Here is a 20,624-nt window from a genome sequence, read left to right as displayed (position 1 = left end):
TAAATTGTTAGTTTGCCGACATTTCGATACGTGTAAAGGAATCCAAGGTGGTCCAAATGAATTCCTAGCCGCGTACAACAGTGTCTATCGGAGTTCAAGCTTAGACTTTTGGACGTAAGCGTCCCCATTCGGTATAGCCTAATCATCCTGAAAAGTGCTTTTGCATCTTCTCTGAAGATGTGGCCAAAGATTCGTGTCGTCCACCAAGTCACCGTCTACGATATCGCTGCAAACAGAGGTTTGGTAAGCCGCACCGGCGTCATGCAAACCCATTGTAAACGCGGAGGCAACGGAGGCAGTTGAGGCAAGCAATGGACGCATCACCACGCGATCAAACATGGCAGCGGCCACGGTATCGCCGAGAAGAGGGTCAATACATCCTAAAAGCTTTGATTATTCGGTCGAGCACACTTTAATTAAGTAATTAATTTATTTATTTATTATTTTTTATTTATTGCCAGCATTCCTAACGACCATTCATCACCAAACCAAGCATTATGTAGGTATGAACTGAAGTTGCATTCTGCGTGGCGTGTTTAATCTTGCTGCCGTTGTAAGCATTCTTATGCCATCGAAGACCACTGATGTCACCGCGTTTCAAAAGAAGCATTGATGGGAATAATCACGTTCTATTTTGTTTTCTTCGTAGTTTAGTTTGTGCTTGCTTTTAGCTCCTGCAGGCTCAGGGTGTGCTCGATCAAAATAGACGAACAGCTACAATGACATTTTGTACAAATGTTGATTGAATTATATTTTGCCAGTTATCTGATAATTGGCGACAGGGTGTTAAGGCACTAAAAATGCTGTTCAAGGGTCAATCATAGGCATTAAAGGTGTTACTTAAGGCATATAATATATAGGTGCCAAATACTGGCGTTTATGCAGCTTTAGCCTTAATTAGTAAGAGCTTCCGCTGTGCATCCGAACACAAATTATGGCTTTCTTAGGAAAACAGCCCACTAAACATCTGGTATATAAAATTCACTTTATATTTTTCTATAAAGCATAATGAGGCAAGTTGCCTAGGTTACAAGCTATATGCTATATGTCACATAGACACAATAATGATGTAAGGTGAAAACAGGCATTTTGACTAAACTTCCGTTCTCTGCATATGACCCATCAGGAAGCAGTAGTGTCTGGTGTAATATCCATGAGCTTAACTAAATATATCAAAGCTATTCGGCGGTATTTTTTGCGTTCAACCAATCAGTGCAGAGTATGTATGCATGTCGTGCAATGGAGAAGTCGGATAAACACGTTGTCTGTGTTAGAACATCAGAAGACAATGCTGATGTAGAATAGAGCAATGGGTGGGATCATTTCACTGTACAGATCTTGCTATCGACTTGATTATTCCGGAGTAATATAGCGTAGCCTCTGTTGTCACACACGTCACGGGTATCCTAGCACCTGGTGGCCCGTGAACGACAGCAGATAAATTGAGAGTTCTGACTTGCAAGTTAAGTGTATTGTGAGAATGATGTCCTTTAACTTCGCCTCTGTAGAGACGAAATGCAAATGTGCCCGTGCACCGTGCATTGGCTGCTCGTTAAAGAGCCCCGACCTCGGCAGTCACAGTTGATCAGGAGTCGCTGCGGCGTGCCTCATAATTACATCGTGGTTTTGGCGCGTAAAATCGCGAGATTAATTTTTTTAACTTTCCCCCGTTACCCCCTCATCTACTTATCATACCCTCCGCCCCTCAGGATAATCTTTGTCTGTGTTATCACTGAGATGTATGGGCACAATAATCATACGAATCATAACTGTAAGACGTCGTAGAATATGCCACGCAAAAGTCTTTATCCACGGTCAGCAGAAGCTACGAGATGCTATACCTGCTGTTAAGAGCGTGCATGTGAAATATGGCACAAGGTGGGGCCGTTCTCGAGTGGAGAACCACAAGCAGCTATCTCGTCACCCGCGTCATACTCAAGTCACGCCCGGATTGCTCGCCCCAACATAACACCGTGTCACGGTTCACGTGTCCTGTGTAAGCTCGCACTGACGTTACCGCACTCCCATAGGCGGCAGCGTAACCTGTTCCTCACTTGATGTGAGCCTCTTTCGCGCTTGTTTAGTCGCAAATGAGCGTACCGCGTCGCTAAATTGGCGTCGCGTGTGTTTATAACTGAGCGCCATGACGCTGTGGAGTTAGCGCTATCTCTCTCCGATTTTCAAACGACATGCGTGATTGGTTACTTAAGCCCACAAGATCTTATCTGTGCCATGAGAGACGTCGCAGTATATAGGGGGCTTCGTAATAATCTGTTCTTTGACACGATCAGTTTCCCATAACATAAAGGACGACTGGTCATCAATATGTAAAACATAAACTATCAAAAATGAAAACGAGCGCATCTACTTAGAACGAATTTTTGAACTAGTATTAGTTTTGAGACAAGCGTAGTCAAACTTTCGGCAGAACTTCCCTGTTGTTCAACTTCCTCATTTAACAAGTCGAATTTTAATGCAGGGAACTCGAAAGTTACTGGAACACCAATGCGTTCCGTCGCAAAATTTGGGAACGCGCATCTCGATACTCATGTCATCGTCAGAATTCATTTCAAGTGGATATGACTTTCGAAGTCATCGCCTAAAATTCGTTAATGTAATGTGTGCCGTGAAATAAAAAAAGTTGAAAAGTTAATTAGCGATAATTCTTTTGATTGACAAATTGATTTAGCTTTCACATAAGCAATGTCGGAGTCTGAGAGAAATCCAGATTTAGTAGCGTTGTGCTATATGCCACTGGTATATCTTAAAAACTCTGTTCACAATAAAAATGAAAATAAAGAATGGTATAGCGCTATCTGTCTTAGAATATACGGATAACACTTTCTCAAGCACATCTGATTCAGTGTATTGAATGCTGCAATGTGCATTTACCAGTCCTATAAAGGACACGTTGATTCTGCTTGTCTAGTGAACGCATAACGAGGCAGACACCCGTGTGCATGGTAACGTCTTCGACCACTGCGTATTGGGTGATGATCAGAAAAACAACACTCGTCCTGATTTATTTCCCGTGAAACAATGCTGCTCGGTAAAATTAGCGCATTCCGACAAGATACGTCGTAAATAACTGCTGAAACACCACCATTATTTAGCAAGTGACAAACAACACGATCAACACCGCACTCACCAAGTCAACCGCGTGCCTCCACAATCGTCCATGTGCTTGCCACAAGTCTAGGCGGAGGGAGTGCGCCCTTCACGCGTTTAATTACGCTGACCCGAGCGCAGGCCACGCCTTAGTCCACTGCGTATCTGGATGTGCTACTGTTCATGAGACGTGGGGAAGCAAGAAGGAAAAAGGGAGAGGGGGAAAAGAGGCAAAAGCGGAGGTGATACAAGTACTCGTAGGTGCTACTGACTCATACTCCACAGTGTTACACTTACCGATTAGTAGAGCATCAGAAGGGCAGCAACTATGAGCGAGGCAGAGCTTGGGAGTGCTATGAAATCTGGTTCTGCCCGTCAATAGTTGATCGCAAAACGAGTGCTCCGTGAGGAAAGCAGGTCCATCATAGCACATGGCTGCGCTCAGGCAAGAGAGGTCGGGCAAGTGGCGTCGCGAAATCATACAGGAAACGTCTGGAGACACAAATATGGCGCCTTCTCGCTCCGAAATCAGGTTCAGATTAGAATTTTTAAAAATCGCCTGTGGTAGATGGCATAGTTCTTGTCATCGAATTGGGTTATTCATAAAAGCGGAGATGATGAACAGAAGACTTCGAAACACATATTCAACTAATTCATAAAAAATAACTGACTAACTTCTGAATTGCTTTACGGCACATATGGAAATTTACGAATTGTAGCGGGTGAGCTTGCAAGACGTGTACAATTGCAATTAATTTCCAGAATGACACCACTTTGGGGATATCATTTCCCAAAGTGTGGAAAGAAATGCATGAGCGTTCCAGTTACTTTTGTGCTTCAGTGCATGAAAGGGCGTTTTGTTAAAAAAGGAATTGCAACAACAGTAAATTTTTACAGTGAGCTTGATGGGGGATACCTCCAAACTGGTGGTGTTCTCTGAATTCATTCCGCTTAAACGTGCGTTACAAACGCTTGTCAATTGGAAAATTGCAATAAGTGCCCAAGGGTAATTAATTAAAAAGTTTAGTGAATTTTCTTTGTTTCGTTGAATATGCGCTTAGATATCTCATACAAGTAATGCCCGCCTCTGTGAATAATCCGGCTCCAAGACTACAATTATGTTATCTGCAACAGGCGAGTTTGGAAAATTCCATAAAACTTGAAAATGATCAACCGAAGAGTGTATGACACAACAACACTGCGGACATAGCCGAGTACTCTAGACTGCAGATATTAGCCAAAGCCGATCTGCGAACGAGAAAACTCTTACAAAGGAAAATCAGTGCAAATGCGGCTCGCAATGTGCGCGAATCCTAAAGGTAATGACGATCACGAAGCACTACCCGAAATTCGTCTGCGGATGCCCTTATCATAGATAATTGTGCATTGAATGCCAAATAAGGTGCGGCAAAGTACAATAAAGCAAGCGAAGTGCGATCGGATGGTTGCCGCTTCAAAGAGTGCCCTGTTGTTCGAAGAAGCTCACGCAAGCAAGTATTAAGGCTGTATATGAAGACAGTAACGGCAATACTGTGGCGTAGAACGGACAAGCTAGTCTTGATCGACGGAGAAGAAAGAATACAGAAAGCAGAAATGTGTTTCAACGTTTGTACACATCGTACTCAAACTAATCGTACACATCGACCGCTTCGAGTCGAAACGGCTGCTATCAGACGGTAATTAACGTCCACGCTACCTGAAACCTTCTCTCCAGATATCAGCACATGGTCATATGCCGAGAATTCTAGACAACGACCGCCTGGAAAGTTAGGTTGAAGAGGTATGGGATGCCTCCCACACGCACCTATATTATCGCGCAGCTCAATCTGCATGGGGAACTACACTCGCCTTAAAAGGTGCGTGCGATGCCACATGATCGGGATGCCTAGTCTTCAAAGGCGGTGTGACACATTTATTATTATTATTATTATTATGATTATTATTATTAGAGACTGCCAGATTACTCTTCATTAACCCCATCTGTGAATTATTTCTCTGAAAACACGAATTATCAGCGACAAAAGTTGGAATGAAATGGCGCACTTTTAATTTTCCCATCGCCAAAACCATATAAATGCACTAGAAAAGATCCCGTTAGTTCAATTCGAAGTTCTAGATCTCGAACAGTCTCGAGCAACGTGCCTTGGTCGGCGACGCAGTGAGCAGCGCCGCGAAATCTTGCTGTCGCACTTATGTGCCCGGTGGCCAGTTGCTCACTTCGAGCTCTTCGATCACTGTGCTGCGAAACACAATATCGTCGCGAGCGTATCTGGAGTCGACCGTAGCGAAGAGCTCGTGGACGTGGATCTGGCGCTGCACGCGGAACACGTCACATCAGCGCACCACGGTGTCTCGGCCTGGGGCACGTAGATCCAGTTCTCGATGACCGTGGGCGCGAGCACAGCTTTGCACTTGGCGTGTAGCTCGCACAGCACGGAGCTGCACACTGAAATTCGAGAAGCTATACTCACGCCCGCCAGCGTGTCGAGCGTCGTCACCGGGGAGTGGAGCGTTTCGGTGAGGTACCTGGATGAGTAGTCTTCCACCAGGTAGTGGCACACCTTGCGGCTCAACTAGAGGCCGTCCCGGAACAGGAAGTGGTTTTGCGAGATTTCTGGCACGCATACCTCGAAGAACTAGAAAGAGCACAGCTCCATGAGCACCCGGTGCACTCCCACGAACGAGTGCCTGCGCTGCATGTTGGAAGACACTGGGGCCCACGTTTCCGTGCAGACACGCTAAGACCGGCGCTCCTGCACGACGTGGGCGTAGCTCAAACTTGACCCACAGGAATTTGTTCCACAGGGACAGCTGCGCCAGAAGGAAGCAGACGTTGGCCTCGCTGGCCGTGCGGCAGTCGTCGTGGTTCACCCGGCGATGGCTCAGGATGCTTCGCAGGTAGCGCAGGTTCGAAAATAGCTGGTTGACCGGCAGGCATAAGGTGGGATATCGGCTGACCAGGTACGCGGCGAACTTGCGCAGGCGGTCGCTGCTTCTGCACCTGCTGAGCATCTCGCGAAGCACGTACAAGCCGACGCTCAGGAAGCGCACGCCAATGATCTCCAGCGTGTCGAGTGTGCACACCGCGGAACGGCACGCGTCGACGAAGTCCTTGGGCAGGTAGTCGTCCGAGCGGTAGCTGCGATGCTTGACGTTTACCAGCTTGCAGCTCAGCCAGAAGCCGTCCAGGAAAAGGTAATGATTTTGGGAGATGTGTAACTTGTACAGCTTCACGAACGTGATGCAGCAGTGCTTCATGAGGAACCAATGGTCTAGCACGAATGAGTAGCGGCGTTGCATGTTGGAGGCGTCGGAAACCAGGCAACCCCACAGGCCCGCCAGGGCCAGGTCTCCTGGACTGACTTCGCGTAGCTCGAAGTTCATGACCGACAGAAACTCGTTCCAGACAGGGAGCTCCGCGTTAAGCAAGTAGCCGTTGGCCGTGCTGATTATGCACGACATGTCGTGGTTCACCGGGCGATGGCGCAGAATGCTCCAATGGTAGCGCAGGTACGAAAAGAGTTCGTTGACTGGCAGGCACTGGATGGTGTAGTTGCCGACGAAGCACGTGGCGCACTTGCGCTTGCGGCTGCTCCATGGTCCCACATCGCAGACGCTTTCTTTGGAACGTCGCTGTCGCCTCATGTCCATCAGCATCATCGACCCCGGAGGTCGACTGCTTCCAGGTTGGACGCTGTGAAAGTTCTTGGAACGGAGTCGGGCCGCATCCTGCATCGTGCCTTGCTCAGTGGACGTGAGGGTCCAGGGTTTCGGTACCTACTGGTGTCGAGCGAAATGACGGCGATCAGACCCGGAACTATACGTCTGACTTTTGCAAGCAATGGCGGCGACTGAACGTGCCAGAGCTCGTGGCCGTTGCCCGTGCATCGAACGCCTTCGTCTTTTTTATTTCGAACAGCCTCTTCGTTGCTTTGGATGATGACGATGATGACAGTGATATAAAGACGTGAAAGGCCATTTTCAGAGCGCAACTCTTAGGCGCCCGTTCCTGGTTTGAGCGTCGGCATCCCATGGCGTAACCGCGCGTGCGTACTCGTTGATGATGATGATGATGATGATGATGATGAAGCCTCAATTAATGGCACAAACCCATTATGGGGGATAGGCCACGAATAGTGTGGTAATACGATTGAAGAACAAAATATATTGCTGAACAAATTAATAACACAATAAAAGGAAAATTAACGAATAAGCGAAGATGATAAATACACTGTTAATACATGTGAGAAAGTAGTGATCAATATGATAGTCAGTCTTGCCTTGATAGGAATACTAACAAAACTAGTTAATGTAATACGTAAAGTAAAGGATCTACTTAAACATGAGGAAGTTAAATTTTGAATAATTAAATAATAAGATACTGACTATGAATTTGTGCTTCTACTTTTTGAATTTTCTAAATTGAAGTAGAAATAAATCAATTGTGGAAACTACGAAATATTATTAAGGCAGTCTTATTGTGTCACATAGGAAATTATAAATGGCTTGGTAAACGTTCCTGTGGCTGTATCATAATACCGTTGGTCCAAGGGAGAGTATAACAGCGCTGCTTAAAGGCAATCCTAGATTTTGAAGAGGAATTTCTACACATCGTTTTCGATGAGTAGAAAACCGCCGACACGATAATAAAAAATAATCTATGGATTCTACCTCATGCATTGCAGAGGTAGCATAAACGGGATACCGCCAGACCACATCTGTGCAAGTAACAATGAAGTGTTGGAATACGGCAACGCAGCCTTGTAAATGAATCTTCGGATTGCCGGTTAGGTCACTATTGTCGGTTCCAAGGATAATTTAGGTGCCTAAAATCTGTAGATTTTGCTAATCACAGGGCTTTTTTTGTCTTCGGTCAACGAAAACTGCCTATATCTGGCTGCAGTGATGTGCGCAGTTGCCGGCAGCACAGATATCACCGGACCTGTCGACGAAGCTTGTGCTAAGCAATCGGCTCTTTCATTAATACGAATGTTTTGGTATCCTGGGACCCATACTAAATGAACTAAAGTTAAGTGAGGCAGAGGTAATGTGTAAAACGTGTTCAATGCTGTCGACTTTGTAGACGCATTAGGTGTGCTGCATACAGATAGAGAATCTCTGACGATAATAACTTTTGTAGTATGAAGGGGTAATATCCGCAAGTAAAGAACTATTGCCAAAAGTTCGGCCTGAAAAATTGATGTGTAATCTGGTAGGCGAAGTGAAAAAGAATAATCGAGGGATGGTGAGTACATTCCCACGCCTGCCTTCTCTTCACACGAGGAGCATCAGTCGCTAGTACGTTTATTGGCAAACGGGCCTAATATTCTTGTAAATGGTCATTGAAATATGTTGGGGGCAGAAATTTCGCATTGTTTGGAAAAAGTTTGGAAATTCAATTTTGAGCGACCCTGGAGACCTATCAAGGGGAATGATTTCCCGAAGGCGAACATTTAAAGGTGCGAATTATGCGTGCACAAATACAACCTGTGGGGTATGCAACCGTGACCACGTGTTTTCAAAAAATGAATTTGGTTCACTAATTAATGCATATTCTCTACGTCGTAGAGAATATTCATAAGTTATTATTAAGTAGGTTTGCATCGTAAGCACGTGGAATTGCGTGTGAAGAGCACGTAAGCGCGCTTCCTGGTATAATACATTATTAACAACGAATTTAGGCAGACCTAAACACAGTCGAAGAACTTCTCTTCTTAAAAGAACAAGTGGTCTTATTTTATATTTTCCATTTCCGGAGAACAAACCACAGCCAAATTCTAGAACCGGTCGTACATGCATACGATAAATCACAATTAGTGTGTCACTTCGCATACCAGAACGCCGGTTACTGATTCTACGTAGTAAACCTATGACTCGTGTCCCCTTCGTTGCAATATTTTCTATGTGAGATTGGCAGATAAGTTATCCGTCATATTTGATACCCAGGTATTTAAGCGACTCTACCTGTGGAATGGTTCTCTGATCATATACTAATAAGTGTATTGGCCCGGAAAGCGGAAAAACAAGCAGTGCACTTTTGTTTACGCTTGGTGACAGATGCAGTTGTGATGCCGCGTCTCTAGAGTACAGAGGTACGTTCAGAGGTACGTACAAAGACAGGCGAAGGGAATTGATGTCTCTTGCTGTCGCCAAAAATGTGATGTCGTCTGCACTGACATGAAGATTCACATCCTGGTGCAGTGTTACTGAACTCATCAATAGTTTAAATAGTACAAAAGACAGAACAGCCCCCTGATCAAAATTTCTTAATGAAAAGTCGTTTTGAAAGCAATTAAATTTTCTGTTTCTTAGAAATTCAAAAATCGATACCCTTATATATCTCGGATAATTGTAGGACTGTAATCTGTCCAGCAGTAGAGAGTACTCAACGCTGTTATAAGCTTTCGCTATGTCAAGAGTCACTAAAGCACTAACTTCTTTTCTATGCTGCGCAAGAGCGACGCGGCTTTCCAAATCTACATGCGCACACAACATGGAGAGACCGGACCGGAAGCGTATTTCACTTGGGCTCAGTAACGAATTTTTCAGATATATGATCCATCATACGCTCATATAAAGCTATTTCAATTCATTTTACCAAATTTGATCTAACAGATGTACGTCTAGTGTTGTCACGGTTGTAGCCAGCGCCTGGTTTTTTAAGCAGCAGAATAATTTTGGCTGTCCTCCATTCTGGTGGAATCCAAGCATTCTTTAGAGAATAATTCATTGTGTTCCGAAGATAGACAGAAGACATTGCAAACAACATTTTTAGCATGGCATTGGAAATGCCGTCAGGACCTGGAGCTGAGGCAGGCAGAGATCTGAGGACATTAGAGAGCTCTGACACTGTGACTTCCAGAAAGTAATCTGCGATGGGAGGCCTTAATGGCCCATTCGGCAAACGTGATGCTAAGCGTTGCGCTAAGCTCTTTCCTGTGAATTCTAAAGAATAAGTTATCTAGCGTGGTGAAAGAATTATCGACTCTATATTCGCTGGTGTCGATATGAATTTTCTATATCGAACGAATCTGAACAGAGCTTTTTTGTTGCTGGGCTTAGAGAGGAAGTCTTGATGTTCTTCGTCATACTCGTATTTGGCATTCGAATACTGTTCTCTTGAACACAGCAGCTCTGAACCTATAATCAATAGAGTTACTCAGACACTGATTGTAAAGTAATTTCTTCCACGTGGCTTTTCGTCGTTTATAATCTCGCGTGCACTCTGAATTCCACCAAGGAGAGGTAGTACTTTCTTCTTAAGTTAACATTAAGGTGAGACTTTTTAAATGAACTTTTTAATACAGAGGAAAGTCTCATGGCTTTGCTGTCATTGGGTACTGTTATCTGGGAGTTGAGGACCGTTTTCAAGACACTCTGAAATTTCTGGTAATTGACACAAGTCCGCGCCGGAGACTCTAGGGGAATAACAGTGCATACAATATCAAACCCAATAGGTAGATGGCCACTATTTAAGGCTGAGCCGACAGTAGACCAGGAAGTGATGGAAATCCCCGAACTGGCAAATGTTAGATTCAATGCTGATTCAGAAAGACTGAATAAACGTAGCGTAGCGAAAGCAACAATAACTTTGATTAACTGCCCAGTCCGACAATCGTTTTCCACATGAGTGCGTTTTGAAACCCCAAGACGCATGATGCGAACTAAAGTCTCCGGCTATCACAATTTCTTTCCTACAAGATTTGACAACGTACGCTATCATGGAAACGAATATCTCGAACACCTGTGGGAAAATATGTATCAACTAAGGAAAATGGAGAACAACCAGGAATAGTTACATCTATTGCTAGTACCTCACACTCCGTAGACATATACTGGTAGGATATTTTTACTTTGTGGCATATTTAGTTGTTATCAAGAAAGCAATTCCTCCGCTTCTCGATGGATGGTCCAATCGAAATAAACGATAATTTCTTATATGAAAATCTTGGCCATTGGAGAGCCAAGTCTCCTGCAAAGGAATAATGTCGGGAGAAAGTTTTGAACAAAAATATATATGTGCAAAAATAATGGAATGGCAATACCACTGTAATACCTTTAAATAACCTATGATTAACGAACGCTTACTTTAGAAACTGCTTCCTATAATATACTGTCTTTTAACAAATATTTCTTGGAAAGACTTTCTTTACTCTGCGGGTTTTGATTGAGGGACAGAGCTGGAAGAATTAGGATTAGAATCTGACTTGGAAAGACTTTCACAAACTTTTTGGTTTTTGAGTGCGGGACAGAGATCGTTGAGTTATCATTAGGTGATCTTGTGCGTTTAAGCATCGGGAGATCCATTTTTACATCCTGGTTGTTTTCTGACACTCACCCAGAGAAGAATCCTTTGTCGGTCTGCTGAGTTGAAGATTATGGCCTTGCATTTTCTGCGTTTTCGACAATAACTGATAAAGGATCCATTAGCTGTTCGGCGTTTCATGTTAGGGTATGAGTAAGAATCTGCAAGCTAGCATTAGATCTCGCTAACAAACTGAAAAACTGAATCATTTCTGATGTCAACACTTGAGCTAGAGTCTCTGACAGTCGTTCCAAAGCTTTTTACAACGCCTTTTCGACCGCTATCGCAAAAGAATCGGAAAGGGCTGAGTCGGCCACCATTTACTGACTGGCTGTCACTCCTGCATATCCCTCAGATCTTCCCTGGACCTCAGCAACAGCATCCCGGCGTGAGCAACGTCTCCTCTCAATTGCTTCTATAATTTGAATTTCCTGTGATCTGGCAGGACAACTCGAGTAGGTGGCGGGGTGACCACCACTGCAGAGACAACATTTCTCTTCATTGGAGGAACAATCACTAAAATTGTGGCTGTCCCCGCAAGCACGGCGGCGGGGTGCAGATCTGCCGCCCTTCACGCTGTCACCGAATCGACAACATTTGTTACATTGTAGAATGCATGGAGCGAGAGCTTCTACCTTGTAAATTAGGGGCCAGACCTTAATTTCTGTCAGCCACAACGTCCCAGCACATGTAATTATGTCTGCCTCTGTTGGGATATTCTTATTGTCAATGACATGGCTACACCGGCAAACGGAGATGACTCCAGCCACCGAGAACATGTCTAAAAAGAACAAGCAGTGGCTTAGCTCGGCTATGCCAGGAAATACGTAGCGTGAGCTGAGGCACGTCGCTCAGCCTCCTGGCGACGTCGCTTTGCTAGACGTTCCTCCCTTTGGTCCCGTGTCTCCGCAGCCCGTCTAGCCTCATTGTGTTCGTTCTTCCTACGTTCAACCGCCAATTGTCAGGCAACTACTTCGGGATCCGATGAGCAGCAATTTCGCTCTTCTTCTCCATGGCTATACCACACTGCCAAACGTCCCGCTATATATACACCCCTACTGATACGTCTGCGCATGCGCACAAAATGAGAGGCGTTATCAAGCGGCTCCGGCGCAGCGTCAGACTTGGCTACTGCGCAACGGAAGCCCACCGCTGGGTTCGCGCCGGCGCCAGTGCGTGGTTATACGTCAGTCCGTGGTTATATACGCCAGTACGTGGTTATGACGTCACTCCTCTGGAATTCGCAGACAGGCGAGGCGCGCGCGGCGGCGTCTCCGGCGCGCCAGCTGTGCGCTGTCTGGCGTCACTGCTCTTCGCGCATGCGCAGCACGGCTCTCCAGGAGCCACGCGAAACTGCTCAATCTCGGCGACTGTAGCTCCCGCTACATAATCTCTTCACGGGTTAAACAGACGTCGAACCCTCGTACGATTCCTCTTGAGCATGCGAGATGTGGCGGTACGAAACAGCTCACCGGATGCGAAGCGAATGTCGAGCAATTTGGCAGTTCCTTGGCACAGGTCTGGTGTGGCGAGAGCATAATATACCCACTCTGCCGAACTGCCGGACTCAGTGATCTGTCGTAAGTGATCTGAACTCTTTTGCAATTCCATCTGAATCGTATTTGGATTTTTCATATTCATCATACCGCCGTCGGTAGGCACCACGGCCACAGGAACGTTGCCGGTTCCACTGCGAAGAAAAAAACTCAAGCGGCAGCTCCTGAGGAGCTACCGAGGCTGACCACGGGGAAGCCCTGTAGCCAGGTGATGATACAGACATCAAGCAAGGCTAACTACAAAACACATAAGATAGAGAGAGAGAGAAAAAAGAGTAACGTAAGATAGCAAGCTGGAACAAAGAAAATACAACCTGATGCTTTACCTAAGCCCCCTAAGCAGTAGAAGCCAGAACCGAGCAACGCGGGAGGAAGAGTTCTACCAAGCTGCAGTCGTTTTGCGTGCCACTGCTCACGCGTTCGTCGTCGTATTCATACGCAGTTAGTTTAGTTGCCGCTTATCATGCCGGCGTTCCCATACTGCCCCGCACTCTGAGAAGGCACTGACGGCACAAGGCCACTGCCTGTCGGGGCGGTGATTTCGGTCTTGAATTCTTTGCGAGAATATAGCGCGAAATGAAAATACACGTTGATCTGCACTCAAATTTTGCATTAGGGAGTATCGTAATCGTTGGACTCATTTTTTTCTACATGATATTATCACAAACGCGAGGAACGAAAAGCAGACATACTTGACGAAGGACACCCCAAACACGCAGGTTGCACATATAAAATTTCCTATTATAACGTTTGTCTTATATCCAGGAACGTACTGCCTGAGCGAAAAAGGTGTACCCCATAGAATTTATCACATGGCATGCTCACATTATATGCGTAAGGAATAAAGCGTTGAGAAAATTGGGCTATACCTTAAAAGAAACTTACGAGATGAAACTTGGGAATGTAAATTAGGGGCATACAGATACCTAATAAGGCCTCTACTTGAGTACACATTGGTTGTGTGGTCACCCCATAATTTCAAAGATATAAACACTACTGAGAGAAAAAGCAATTACATTTATATATAATCGTTATGTCTGCCATTTCTCAGCGACATCACATACTAATACACTGCTACTAAAACATTTGGCCCATAGACGTATTTGTGACCGTATTGTTGTGCTACATGAAATCGCCCACGGGAAAACCTATATCAAATCAGCTATTGTTTTCACTAACCCTTCTTCTCGACCAAGAAAAGAAGTGATCGTTTTAACATTGTTCCTTTGAATTCATCGACTGACTGTATTACCCTTTCCTTTTTTCCGCATGCGATTGCGACTTGGAATGGCCTTGAGGGGTTATTCCGCGAGTTATCAAACCATGAACTAGCCGACGGATTGCCTAATTATGCTCATTAATCACTATTTCTTCCTGATATTGCGTTTTCTATGTTGGTTGTTTTTGTTTCTTTTGTTGCTTCTAAAATGTTTACTTCAACTGCTTGAAAATATGTATGCGCTGCAATATCATGCTACGCATGATAACAGTATATCTAAATAAAAATAAGAAATAAAGAATAATAAAATAAAAGTAGATGGAGCTCTGGCGCTAGTTTCTACAAGCAGGCTGGTTCAGCCAGAATTGGTAGGCATAGGATGCATAGGCAGGTTAGTCCAAGGATTTGCCTAAAGTTTGTCCTTCGGGCTTTGTACGGCTTGGTGATTTTGTAAGATCATGATTGTCAACAAATAACCACCTTATATATAACGAAATAAATATTAATAAAGTTATCCGACAGCAGGATTCGAACGCAGGATACCACAGAAGCCAGATTTCGAGATCATTACACCACTGAGGCATGCGTCGACAAAGGGGCATGAACAACCAAAATTATTTCTCTCGGATATGCTAGCGCGATAAAACGCTTGGAGCGTTTCGACCTGGCCACCTCTTCAGATGGTGCCGCTGCAATTAGTAGCGATTGTGCGTGTTCGCGCAGTCATATTGCCTTCTGCATTTAGAACAGTACGCGTAGATTGCTTTGAAATTTAGTACTACGAAGGTAGATTAAGCTTAATAAACAGAGCCACAAGAAAGTAGGAAGCCAGAAACCCGAATATTAGATGAGTCCGTGCACTAATCATCCGTGCATAATCAACTACAGGTCACTCAGCTTCACTGGCGTTTATTCAAGAAATTTCTGGTGGTCTCGTAACCAAGCCCCTCTCGCCTATGCAGACTGCATCACTTGCACTGTGGAATTCTATCGCTTGAAGCTCCGCAGCTGATCTATGCCTATCTTTGTCAACTCGGGTGGTTTTATTTCATTATTTTTTTACTTGTTGATCCTATCAGTAGTTGAGCCTTGTACATTCATGCTGTATTCCAAAGTGGTTACGCTATACAGCGTTTCTCTGCATGTACGTCGTATTACCCAAACAAGTACATCTACATCTTAACCCCGGGCACCTACTATGGGGAAAGCGGTGAGGGGTTGCATCGGGGACCATTTCCTCCTGCCCCTTCCCCTGCGGTTCCCAGTGATGATAAAGTTTCCCTCACCCACATGCTCCAATTTTTCATTGCCAGGGTTCTGTCGCCTACACATGAGGGATTTCTTTTAAGTTGCCCTAATGTTTCACTTGTTCAATATCCCAATAAACTAAAATCTTGTTTAAGTATTGTTTGTGAGTGCGTGCTCCGCTTTTTATTAATTGAAGTCTTCGGTAAATTTCTGCGAATGCTGATAGTGGAAGGAAAAGCTGGGCAAAGAGAAATTTGGAAATTAATCTTCATTTATAATGGCACGGACAGCTTGTGCCTGTAGAGAATAAATATGTTGCAAAATTTTCAGATTGCTTCTACATTTGGAATGGAAGCTAATACAGCGAAGCTGTTAGTGTGACTGGAAGTGCTCTAAAAGGTCAAGTACATGTATCAACGTATGGGGAGGAATAAGTCATTCACGGAGTTTGTATTGAGAGCAGAAAGAAGCGCCAAAGAGAAAATCTATTCGAGTTGCTTTAGTAAAGACCCCTTCTAAAACGCTAAAAAGGTTACTCTTACTGCGAGACGATGATTGGCAAGCCAGAAAAGACACAAAAACGAAACACAGGTGACGACGCTGCCTTGCCCGCACCAACTGGCCCGCGACATTCATTGATTTTGAAAGCGTCCGCTCCAGCCTAGCTAAGTTTTTGTTGGTGAACATGGGCTACACTCTGGCCTCATTAAGCCAAAACCAGAACGTAGTAGGTTTGAAGAATTTTTACGTCACCGAAACGGCTCAAATAAGTGCCTATATTTTGAAATCCGGGACGTTACTATGATGTATCGAGCTCACGGGATCACGGCACGAAATCATCGTCGTTTACTTTTCCCTCTAATAATCAACCAATGCATGCAATATAGCGCAATGAATGACACTATGGGTATTGAAGAATACCTTAACACTCCAATCTAATTTAATAGTTTTCTTTAGTGTTCCGTTTAGTGGAATGAATAGCGGTGCGTGAGATATATTGCTAGCCCTCCGCCTTCTACCGGCGCGATCCGAGCGTATTGGCTTTAGCCATATCCGTAAACACCAAACCAAACCAAGCCGAGCGTGTTGCAGAGTGATTCCGATCCATGGTGCAGCTTGAACGAAGCTTCTTTCTTTGCGTGGACACCTGCCGCGGTGGCCGAGGGTCTATGGAGCTTTGCTAATGAACAGAGGGCGCAGTGGCGCGAAATGCAAATAAATAAATAAATAAATAAATAAATAAATAAATAAATAAATAAATAAATAAATACATTGTTAGTTTGCCAACATTTCGATACCTGTAAAGGAATCCAAGGTGGCCCAAATGAATTTCTAGCCGCGTACAACAGCGTCTATCAGAGCTCAAGCTTAGACTTTCGGACGTAAGCGTCCCCATTCGATCGTCGGTAAGCTTTCACGCTATTTCTACTTTTCTGCGATGCATCCCACACATCTTGCGAGATACACGTTACAAAGATTACTGCAAGAGTGCAGGTTCTTATTCGAAGTCTTCCTTGTGTATTCATTTTCTTCACCAGAACATGTTTCAGTCAGAACAACCTGGCACACTCCCGACTACGGCGCTCACCAGCCTGATCTAGCCTTAATAAGTTTCACTTATCAAGGTTGAGTTTATTCCCGCTAAGCGGAACGAGTCCCAAAGACAGCACAAACGAAAGGCTTGCATGAAGGATTCATTCAGCAAACTGGGTTTCCGGACAAGTCTACAATGTATGAGCACATCAACACCATAATAAATAGCCTTGGTGTTATGTTCAAGCTTGAGCCTGCAATCTACACTATGCTTTACGAGACTTTAATTGTAGACATGACTCTTCTTGAGCGGGTAGTCTATTGACAAACCCCTCCCGCCACCACTAATCTTTCTTATTAAAATTAAGAATTAACACACACCAAAGTCAGGACTTGGAAAGCCAACGCACATTACACGGTCACGCAAACAACTACGTCGGTGAAAATTATATGCGGAGCAGAGACAAAATATCGTACCCCCCATTTCGAGCATATCGTAACCGAAATCTGAGAAACAATAGGACCCATAGGATATACACATTGTAAAAGCATTTACCGGTATACAGTGAAACGCCTGTATAACGATAGGTTGGGACCTGCAAAGTCCTTCGTTATATAGGTCCCTTCGTTATAAAGATCTCCCACCATACTGCTCACAATAAAGCAAGCTAAGTATGTTGAGCAGGAGGAAATCTGTTTTTTCCTGAATTAAGTAGACTAGTGAAATAATTCGTAGATTTCTTGCTCACATTCCTTCTGACAGAATGTGCGACTGCAGCCGACCTTAACGAGGCGAGGTTCAAGGTATGCTTCGCGGAGAAACGCGGAAGCGACGCAAGGCAAATCTACACATGGCCAAATCCTGCTGTCGCCTCCCATGACGTCAAAATTATTAATTCGTTCACAGGCTCTTCATCACTGTTCCTTTCGTTGACATTCGCGTCCTTTCTGCCCTAGATGGCTTTGAAGATGTCATTGGTCGCCAGTTGCGATTGCATCATCACGCATTCATGAACTGTGGCGCCTCATTTGTCAGCCGTCGCACCTGCTGCTGTGTTACAAGCCACGTACGAATTTAAAGATTCCTAGAATATTGCAGCAGGAATGTTTAACACGCTGACATTGTCACACTCGTCAAGTGCACCGCTGCCGTTTCCGTTAGCGCTAGCGCAGCTCAGTGGCAGTCTGCTGAAGGCAGTGTCGTCACCGGCGCGTGGCTTTCGTTCTAGCGCAAAAGCCACAATGTCTTCTATGTACAAGCAAATTCGTTGGAGTGGTGTTCGTTGTAGAAGCGTTCAGAATCCACTTGAAAGTTATAAATTGGGCCGGGACATAATCAATTCTTCATTATACCGAGAATTTTGTTGCAGGGGCGTTCGCTGTAGAGGCGTCCGACTTATATACATACATGCCTATGGATATATGCGTCGCAAAAGCATTTACCATTCGGTCTAGAACACTTTCATTCATTCATTCATTCATTCATTCATTCATTCATTCATTCATTCATTCATTCATTCATTCATTCAGTGATTTATTACTTATTACCAGCATTGACAACAGCCACTCTTTACCAAACCAAACATTACGTAGGTATGAAATAGAAGTTGGATTTTGCGTGACGTCTTTAATCTAGCTGCCGTTGCAAGCATTCCTCTGCCGTCGAACACAACTGATGTCACCGGGTTTTAAAGGAGTATAGATGGGAATAATCACGTTTTAGTTTGTGATATTCGTAATTTAGTTTGTGCTTGGTTTTAGCTCTTGCAGGTTCAGGGCGTGCTCAGTGAATATAGAAGAATAGCCACAATTATTTGTACAAGTATTTACTGAATTATATTTTGCTGACTGTCTTATGACTAGAGACCATGTGTTAAGGCTCTGAAGATGCTATTCTGGAGCCTATCATAGGCATTAAAAGTGTTACTTAAGGCATATATAGGTGCCAAATACTTCCCTTTATGCATGTTTAAGCTTAATTAGTAAGAGCTTCCGCTGTTCATCGGAGAACAAATTATGGCTTCCGAAGGAAAACAGCCCACTAAAACCCAGTTACGTAAAATTCACTTTATTTTTTCTATAAAATCTAATGAGGCAACCTGCTTAGGTTATTAGATGTATCTGATATTTACTGTAACTTGACACCACAACCTGAGAAACAGGGACAAACGATCGCCATCTCAAAATTTTTGGTTATCATGTAGCAGTTTTTTTCACTGAGTATTAGTTTGTACGCCGAAAATAAACGCACAACATCCACCGATGTTCATCTTCATCATCATCAGCCTATTTTATGTCCACTGCAGGACGAAGGCCTCTCCCTGCGATCTCCAATTACCCTTGTCCTGCGCCAACCGATTCCAGCTAGCGCCTGCGAATTTCTTAATTTCATCACCCCGCCTACTCTTCTGCTGTTCTCGACTGCGCGTCCCTTTCCTTTGCACCCATTCCGTAACCCTTATTGTCCACCGGGTATCTAACCTACGCATTACATGATCTGGCATGGCATGGCATGGCAAGAACTTCATTTTGGTCTAGAGAAACTAGGGCCCGAGGGCAAAAGCCCCCAGACTAAGTCGGTGGCTCTGCCGACGTAGGGACCGGTAGGCCAAAGGCTTTCCCGATGTCGTGAGCTCTGCGGACGGCCAGGAGTTGATCTTGGAGGACTTCGCTGGATATTCGCCGACTCCAGTCCTCCTCACTGTTGAGATCCGACACCCTTTGGTTGGGGCACAGCCAGAACATATTATCAAATAGACACCGAGTGTATCCACAACTTTTACATTCCGCGGGAAAATCCTGGTCAATATTCTTAAGCACAAAAGGTGTGGGATAAGATATAGTTTGAATCATTCTTAATGTGACTGCCTGAACTCGGTTGAGCTTCTGATGGAGGGGGGAGAGGAAGAAACCTCCTGCCGTCCCCATAGTGTGAGGTGATCTTGTGAAAAGTACTAAGTGGGTCTTTGTAGGACCCGCAGTCATCCTAAAGCAGTTCCTGATCTGATGCGCGGCATGTGAGATCTCGCACGGCAGAGTGAGCTTGCTCGTTAGGATTGCAGTCATTGGGACTGACCGAGTGGCTCTGATGAGCCGGAAACCAGACTAGGAGGGAGCTACCCAGTTGCTCGTGATTGTGAGTATTAAGACTGTGCATAACTAACTTGTGTGCTTCCATTGAGACGAAGCCAGCTGAGTAGTTCCTAATAGCTGTACGGAAATCGGACAAAAACCAGTCGACTGCATTGAGAGTACACCTTTCTTTTGAATGATAGTGGTAAGCTTCCAGTCAGGATCTGACAATGTCTGCCGAATGCGATACAACCCATTTTTATTCTTCTAATGTTCAGGGTCCCTGTGAGTAATTGACTTTGGTACACATATTCCTTCACATACTCTAGAGGCTGACTGGCGATCCTGAACTCTTGTTCCTTTTCCCGGTTATTGATCATAATCTTTGTCTTGTGCATATGAATCTTGAACCCGACCCTTATACTCTCACTTTTGGGGACCTCAATCATTTGTTGTAATTCGTCCCCAGTGTTCTGAACAGGACAATGTAATCTGCAAATGGAAGGTAAATTCTCCATAAGAGAAGCAGGAAGACACCTATAAAGGAGGAGGTCAGACAAGAAGACACAATCTCTACAACGCT

The sequence above is a fragment of the Dermacentor variabilis genome, chromosome 1 (assembly GCF_050947875.1).
Source record: "Dermacentor variabilis isolate Ectoservices chromosome 1, ASM5094787v1, whole genome shotgun sequence".
In the NCBI taxonomy this organism is placed as follows: domain Eukaryota; kingdom Metazoa; phylum Arthropoda; class Arachnida; order Ixodida; family Ixodidae; genus Dermacentor; species Dermacentor variabilis.
Note: the sequence above shows the minus strand (reverse complement) of the source record.